Raw genomic sequence first — 8,733 nt, 5'->3', positions numbered from 1 at the left:
TATTGTCATGTGCTGACAGCGCGGCAGTCTCCATATAATCTGCGCTGATCCAGTTTGGGCGAATTTGTTCAAACAACCAGCCTTCCAGATCTCTCCAGGCTTGGTTGTTAGCTTTGTGAATGTTGACTCCCTTCTATGGCATGTCTGTTCGACCCTTTGCAACTACTCCCCTTGAAGATAAGCTCATCCTTCCACCTTTTTAGGAGACTCCTTCTCCTATATAAACTTCCACCATTACCATGAGCAGGGGTTAGAAAATAGCTAGACTTAGCTTGGATTGTACAGAGCTTGTAGTGCTCAGATTGCTGCTATAGGTGTGGTGTGTTAGGAGTGGAAGTGATTGATTGCTTTGGGAAGTTTGTTTGTGACATTTGTGTGAGAGAGAGAGAGTTTTTTGTCTTGGGAGAACCATCCTCAAATGTGAATGCTTGAGATACATGCTGACTGATCCCTCCTGAGAAGTTTATCGACGTCAGAACATTTGGTTGTACTCTTCTCTATTCTGATTAATAATAGATGACTGCTATTATTGTTCCATTCTCGTTTGTTTATGCAATGGATAAATGTGGATTATGTCTTTTCTGACTGGCATATAGTTACTTTTACTAGATTTCACGCTTGCGTTTGCTTTCTCTTCGTGTGTGCAGGTGTCCGTTCGCGGGGATCACGGAGGACTGTGACCAGCTGAAGCGAAGGAGCAAAGGAAACATCTCCTCGACCAACGACAGCGCAGGAATCCAAGTAGGTTCTCTTTCTTCTTGTTTAATTGTAACTAGGAACATGCGTGGCAGCATTGTGTGATTGTTGCTAGACCCCTATTGGGCTAGTAGGGATCGCCTCTATCCGTAGAGGGGATTTACCTTCTCAACAGGAGCCATATTGACCCTTCTTCATCCAATTCAGGTAGACTGGTTTGAATTCGGCAATGGTTCCCAATCACTTTCTTGAGGCATGAGACATGGAAGACTGGATTGGTTTTTGCAGTAGGTGGCAAAGATAGCTTGTAGGCGACTTCTCCAATGCGTTGAAGTACTTGATATGGTCCATAGAATTTTGGAGATAATTTTATTACAACCCTTATCTTTGAGTGATGTTTGCTTATATGGTTGCAGCCTCAAAAATACTTGATCCCCTTCTTGAAATTGGCGCTCTGAATGATGTTGATCTGCCTATTGCTTCATGCGGTTTTGAGCTTGATGAAGATTCTCTTTGAGGTGGGCCAGCATGGTTGTGCGGTTCTGTAGGAGTTGATCTACTGCTTGTACCTTCGAGCATCCCTTGATATAAGAAGTAGGTGAAGGAGGGAGTTGACCATAAATTGCTTCAAATGGGGTCATTTTGGTTGTGGCATGATAGTTGGTGTTATACCACCATTCGGCTAGAGGTAACCACTGTACCCATAGATGTTGTTTTTCTGAAGTGAAACACCTAAGGTAGGTCTCAAGACATTCGTTGACTGCTTCAGTTTGACCATCAGTTTGTGGATGATAGGAAGTACTAAGTTATAGTTCGATACCTTGTAGCCCGAAGAGTTCCTGCCAAAAGTTACTAGTGAAGATCGGGTCACAATCAGACACAATGGAAGTGGGCATGCCATGCAATTTGAAGATCTGATCCATGAAAGATTGAGCAAACAAAGTTGGTGTAAAAGGGTGGGGTAGGGCGAAAAAATGAGCATACTTAGAAAGTCTATCCACAACCACCATGATGACTGACTTGTTGCCTGACTTCGGAAGACCCGTAATGAAATCCATAGAAACCTCCGTCCAGATTGAAGCCGCGATGGGCAATGGTTGTAATGTGCTTAGGGATTTGACTGTTTCTCCTTTGTGGCACTGACATACTTCGCACTCAACTACAAAAGTAAGAATGTCCTTTTTCATGCCTATCCAAAAGAATGAACGTCGAGTGTGAGCATAAGTCTTCTGAGAGCTTGAATGGCCTACAATGGGAGATGAGTGCAACTTTTCCAAAATCTGGCTTTTGAGGGTGGATGTTGGTGATATCACAACTCTGTCCTTGTAGTGAAGGATCTCATCCTGCCAAGAGTATCCCGTTGTGGAATTTGGAGCCACCTGCAATTGTTTAATGAGTTGGGAGAGCCATGGATGTGAAAACCATTCTTTGTGAGCCTCTTCAATCCATTCTGGAATGGGAAGGGAAATTGCTAGTAGGGTGCTTTCCTCCTCAAATTGTCGTGATAACGCATCTGCTACGATATTTTCACACCCTTTCTTGTAAATTATCTCATAATCATATCCCAGCATTTTGGCGAGCCATTTATTTTGTTGTGGTGAGGATAGGCATTGCTCCAAAAAATATTTAAGGCTTTGATGGTCTGTGCAGATTTGGAAACGCTGCCCCAATAAGTATGGTTGCCAGGTATCTACTGCATGTAATATGGCCATCATCTCCTTCTCATAGGTAGATTGTCCTAGATTTTTCCCACTTAGTTGTTGGCTAGTGAAGGCCAAGGGTCAACCTTCCTGCATTAAGACCGCTCCAATACCCGTACCTGAAGCATCACATTCAATCACAAAAGATTTGGTGAAGTCGGGTAGTGCTAATACGGGAGTGGAACACATGGCATGTTTGAGAGCTATAAATGCTGGTTGTGCTTCATCATTCCAGAGAAATGAATTTTTGTTGAGGAGGTGGGTGAGGGGTCGAGCAATGCAACCATAATTGTGGACAAATTTGCGATAGTAGCATGTGAGACCCAAAATTCCTCTCAAGCTCTTCAAGGTCTTGGGTTGAGGCCAATCCTGCATTGCCTGGATCTTTTTTGGGTCCACCCTAACACCTTCACACCCCAAAATGTGGCCCAAATACTCAACTTCTTCCATGCCAAAAGAGCACTTGGACATCATGACAAATAATTTATGCTTTCGGAGCAGTTGCAAGAGTAGATCGACATGTTGAAGATGTGTGGCGCAAGTGCGGTTGTAGATGAGGATGTCATCAAAGAAAACAAGGACAAATTTTCTGAGATATGGTTTGATCAGGTGGTTCATAAGGCTCTGAAAAGTGGATTGGGCATTACAAAGACCAAATGGCATGACCAGGAACTCATAATGGCCTTCATGAGTTTGGAAAGCAGTCTTTGGAATGTCTACTTCTTTCATGCGAATTTGGTGATAGCTCGAGCGAAGCTCGAGCTTAGTAAAGAATTGAGCTCCATTTAGTTCATCCAGCAAATCATCGACAACCAGGATGGGGAATTTATCTTTGAATGTCAACTTGTTGAGGGTCCTGAAGTCTGGACACATACGCCATTCCCCATCTTTCTTGAGCACCATGACCACTGGTGATGAATAAGGACTAATGCTAGGACGAATGATGCCTACTTCCAAGAGTTCTTTGATGATTTTTTCAATTTCATTCTTTTGGGAAAACGGATATCCATATGGGCCCACATTTCGTGGTTGGGCCCCTGTGACCAAAGTAATGCTATGATCATGTTCCCCTCTCGAGGGTGGAAGCTCATGAGGCTTGTCAAACACTGGAAGATGGTTGTTTATGATCTGTTGCATCTCAGGATGAATATGAAGAGAAGTGGGTTCGAACGCCTGGATGGCATTAAATTGTGATTGAACTCCATGGTGGCCCTTTTTTAACAATTTTTCCATCCTATGTGAGCTGATGATAGAGGGATCACTCGCCTGGAGTCCGCGGAGGGCATGTGTGTGGTTGTTCTGCTTAAAACTCAGATATAACTCCTGGAAATCCATTGTGATTGGGCCAAGTGTGTAGAGCCATTCAGCCCCCAGGACAATGTCACACCCTCCCATGTGTATGGAAAACATGTGGGTCTTTAACTGATAATCCCCCATTTGAAGTTTGACATTTTCACAACGGCCTTCACATTTCATTGTCCCCCCATCAGCAATTTGTACCTGGAAGTTAGAGATTGCTCTGAGAAAACAATGCACGGCTTCCGCGACTCTCTGATGGATAAAGTTATGCGTACTGCCACTGTCAATCAAGACTACTATCGGTCGATGCTTAATAAAACCTATGATTTTGAGAGTTTGGGGAGAAGAAATCCCTGCCAAGGCTTGCAGCAAGATAACTGGTTCTTCGGGTACATTGTTCGGTTGGTTGTCTTCATCTTCCTCCTTTGGTTCCACAATTGGTGGGGCGTCCTCCGATGAACTGTGATTAGTAGCATCAATTTGAAAGAATTTGGGCTCCTTGCATTTATGCCCAGGGGAGTATTTCTCATCACAATAGTAACACAATCCTTGCTTTCTTCTTTCCACCATTTCCGCTGGTGACACCTTTTGAACCTTGAGTGTTTGGGTAGTGCTTTGAGCCTGGGGGGGGGCGACCCTTGGCTATGAAATTTGGCCAATTGTACTGGGCTGCTAACGCATGTTCTACTTCACGAGATATCCTGCAAGCATCCAGCCATGAGATAGGGTGTTGCAGTCGGACATGGGCTTGTATGGCTTCTTTGAGACCACTGACAAAACATTCAAAGTAGAACTGATCGTTTAGAGCTCCTGTGCAGAAAGCTAAGGCTTCAAAGGCTGTAATATATTCGTTCATTGTCCCTGTCTATCGAAGCTTAGTGAGACGACCCAAAAAGTTAGATTCATTGTCAAAGCGATCTGTAAGAGCTTTGGCAAATGTCTGCCAAAACATTGGCCTTCCATAGCAACATTGATGCCACTGCCACCATTTCCATCTTTCATTGTCCAAGTACATGCTACCCACACTAACCTGAGTCGCATCATCTCTTATGTGATTCAGTGTGAAATATTGCTCCATTTGTGCTAGCCATGTGGCCGGATGAGAACCATCAAATTTATACATCTCCAGCTTGGGTGGTCGCATCTGGAGTTGTTGTTGGTTGCCAAAGAGGTGAAGAGAATGGCTAGACTTGCCCTCAACAATTTCATTGAAAAGATATGCCTCCGTGCATTCCTCCGACTTTCCCTTTGTGAGTGAGTCCACTAAGGTCTGGAGCGACAACAGTACTTTTTCCAACTTTGTTTCAAGGTTGTCAATCTTCTCATTGGCCATAGCTTGAGCTCTAGTTTGTACCATGCACTGATCCGGTGCACTTAAAATTTGGTACCGCCCAAAAAAAAAAATTTGACGCCAACAATTGAATGGTATTACCTTGCTCAGCTCGTCGTCCTGATTTGTCGTCCTAATTTTTTATTTTTATTTTTACTCCGAAAGGAGTTTTACTCCTCGCTTAGGAATACTATAGTAGTCGAATCCCAGAAAACTCAATTATGGCTGATGTCCTGCGAGAATCACGCCCAGGTATAGGAGACCACACAAATAGTCAGATCTGAATGGCGGATCTGATTGTTGCGGCAGCTACAGAGCCCAAACTGCTAGATCTGGATGGCAGATCTGATGGATCTGATAGATCTGAATGGCGGAATTGATTTCTGTTGCTACGACAGAACCCCACCTGCAAGATCTGATCTAGCAAAGATGATGCATGATTCAGAGATAGAGAAGGGAACTATGGTCTCTAGGAGTGTCAGGTGCTATAGATCGCAATATACATAAGGGTCTGACAGTAGTACTCGGCCCAATATTTCAGGGCACTAACCAAGGAGGATCAACCACACCCTTAGCTGTACAACCCGACTACCCTATCGTGCGTGCAAGTAATCTCCCCAAGTTTTGTTCTCGGTGTCCTGTAGCAACAATACGGCCAACGGTTTATCTATGGCCAGGTATCAAAGGAGCCTAGGGGGCTTCCGATATACCCAGAGGGTACTTGGAAGACAGTCCATGCATGGTTCTGTCTAACGTGCTACTACTCGAAGGGGTACCCATAGGGGTTACAAGGGAGTCCAACAATCGTGACCACCTCTTGTATTTCCTACATGCATGCCTCCCCAAATTCGCAAGTTTATGCGCTCAACGACAGATCCTATGGTTTAAAGACGTCGAAACACGTCTCTAGCCAAAAAACAATTGCTAAAAAATGGAGATCCCACTTGCCCTGGAAAGTGCTTTGATACCACTTGTTATAGCTCTTGTTAGTGTCAGTCTTTCCAGCCTTCCTCCAGTGATCAAATATGCTCTTACAAAGTGGTCTCAGAGTGTCAAGGTCAAATTTTGTCATTTCAAAGAGTCTTCAAGCAAAATTTGGTCACTAGGCATTAGGTCTAGGGTTTGCTTTCACTCCTTCTAAAGTTGTCCAAATGTTGGTCCATGTCATCATTCAGCTGAGTGTACCATCATTCAAAGGGTTTTCATTATCATATCAGGTTCCATTGGGTCATTTTACTCCTTGTTCATGCTTCAGTTGCGCCTAGGCAAGGTTCATTTGCCTCTCCTAGGGTTTTGAAGGCAATTTCTCTTGGATGGTCAAATCATTAGAAAAACTTGTATCCAGATGTTCATACACCTTCCCCTATCATTAAAGTACCTTATCAAGCACTTCCCATCACTGAGATCCCCCAAATTCCTCATTTTCACACAAACCCTAGTTTCTTTCTACAACCTGGCAATTTTCTAGGTTTGGCCTCTGTTTTTCCCTTTTGAACCCCTTCCCCTTGCTCGATCTTTGAGATTCCACTTTCCCCTATTTCCTAACATCCCTATATACTTCCAAAAATTTCCCCAAGAATTTAGAAGCCCCTTATCCCCTTCATTTCGCTTCATTTCCACAAAATTCCTTGTTTCACACATCGGGATAAGTTTAACTCAAAAGATGTTTCAGAGCAATCAAAGATGAATTTCGGAAAAATGAGAGAGGTTTTTGTCCAAAACATGCCAAATAAGAAAAACCTCCTTCATGTTTTACACAAGTGTCATGGTTTTAGAGAAATGTCAAAACTACCGTTGCCTCAGGAGAATCGAATGCACCTCTGGAGTGACCTTGGGAAAATCAAGTTTTCTCCTAGCTTGGTTGGTCAAATGACTTTCTCGATGAGTCAAATGTTAACTAAACACAAAGAGATTTCCAATGAGCTATCATGAACTCAATTTGGAGTTGAGGAAGGCATTCAAAAGTTGACTGCAACAGCACTCTGCCTTGAGGCAGCCTCATTTGGCACATTTTTATGAGTCTTGGGAGATTTGATTTTTGATAGGGAAAATGAACTCCAAATTTAAAAATTCCAGTTGGGTTGGAAATTAGGCTCAAATACCTTTCCAACGAGCTATCCTGCACCCGATTTTGACACCAGGAAGTCCTCCAAAAGCCTCCTGCAAAATTCACCATGTAGCTGGGTGCGCGCTACGCATCAGGGTGGGCGCGCTACGCACCAGGGGCGCGCTACGCATCAGGGTGGGCGCACTACGCACCAGGGGCGCGCTACGCATCAGCACACCTTTTTTAGTGTAAATTTACTCACGTGCTATGCACCAGGGGCGCACTACGCATTGGGTGAGGCGCGCTATGCGTTGGGTTTTTCGCTCAGTGACTTGCCAACAAGCTCTCAAATTCTCTCTTAACTCAAGAAAAATACAAGTAAGCTTCTTTTCCATGGCTAGTTTCAGTTTTCCAAGATGAATGTGAAAGAAATATGATAAAGATGCCATGAAAATTAGAAGTAAAAACCCTAAATTGTTGTGTGAAATTTAAAGACCTAGTTTGTGCTAGGGTTTCAAGGTGTTATGCTGTCCAAGGTTTTCCCATTTTGATCCTTCTTTTTCCCCACATTCACCAGCATTCTCCTTAAAATTGCCCATAAAATTCTATAATATCCCTCCACAAAATCCCAAACCCTACATTATCATAATTTCCTATGCCCTTGCCCTTCCCTAAATTCCTTGTTTATTTTTATTGTCCCTAATTCCCTCATGTTTCCCTTTCCCTAACAATTCCCTTGTATTTATGTCCCCTTGGTAACAGCATTTGAAAAAGTCAAACTGCAATCAATTGTGTGCACAGTTAGCATATACATTTCAGCGATCCTGTCTTCAAAACTATGTTAGAAACCGAATTAGATTATAAGCAGAGTTATGACAGTGATTCAACACCAGAGATAGAAGTGCCAAGGAGGCATCACAAGGGCGGTAAAGGTGGTCGGCATGTCAGGGAGGAGCCCACTTCTTTGGCTCATTTGCAATCTTGTCCACTTGCAATGAACTGTTTTCAGTACCAATCATGTTTTGGATATTGTGAGCGGATCTCACAAATTCAACATCACATAGAACTAGCTCGCTTGTTTGTCCTACATTTGCAGAATGGTCATGTGAACCTTGCAGGAGTGGACTTCACCCTATCACCCGAGATTGTTGCTCAAGCCACCGGGATACCAAATGTAGGGGAGGAATGGAATAAGCGCCAGCAGTTAGACAGATTTCACTATGAGCCATATATCAAACCCGGGTGTATGAGACACTTAACTGTTGTTTTTCCTTTCAGATTCCTAAGGGATGAGTATGCACCGTTGATGGGACTCATCATTCGCTATTTCACTTGTGAGGGCAGATTTTCACGTCTCTATTCGTACCATATTCGTTTGTTGATGCATTTCACAAGGGTACGAATGATGAACATTCCTTTTTTCATGTGTCGCAATATAGAAAGGATGGTGCCCTTGGTACAAAGGAAGAGCCCCGCACAGCAACACAAAAGTATATATCATTATGCACTGATCGAGATCATAGTGATGCATCAGTTGGCACAACAGGGTTTTGCTTGGGAGGATTTCATTTCTCGCGACTTCTTCATGGTACCACAGCCACCTCCTGAGATTGTCCATGATGAGGGGGGGCCTTCACAGCAGTTTCACATTCCAGAGCCCG

The sequence above is a fragment of the Pinus tabuliformis genome, chromosome 4_1 (assembly GCF_031772625.1).
Source record: "Pinus tabuliformis cultivar Carrire ecotype Pingquan chromosome 4_1, CPIR1, whole genome shotgun sequence".
Classification (NCBI taxonomy): Eukaryota; Viridiplantae; Streptophyta; class Pinopsida; order Pinales; family Pinaceae; genus Pinus; species Pinus tabuliformis.
This window is presented reverse-complemented; position numbering follows the sequence as displayed.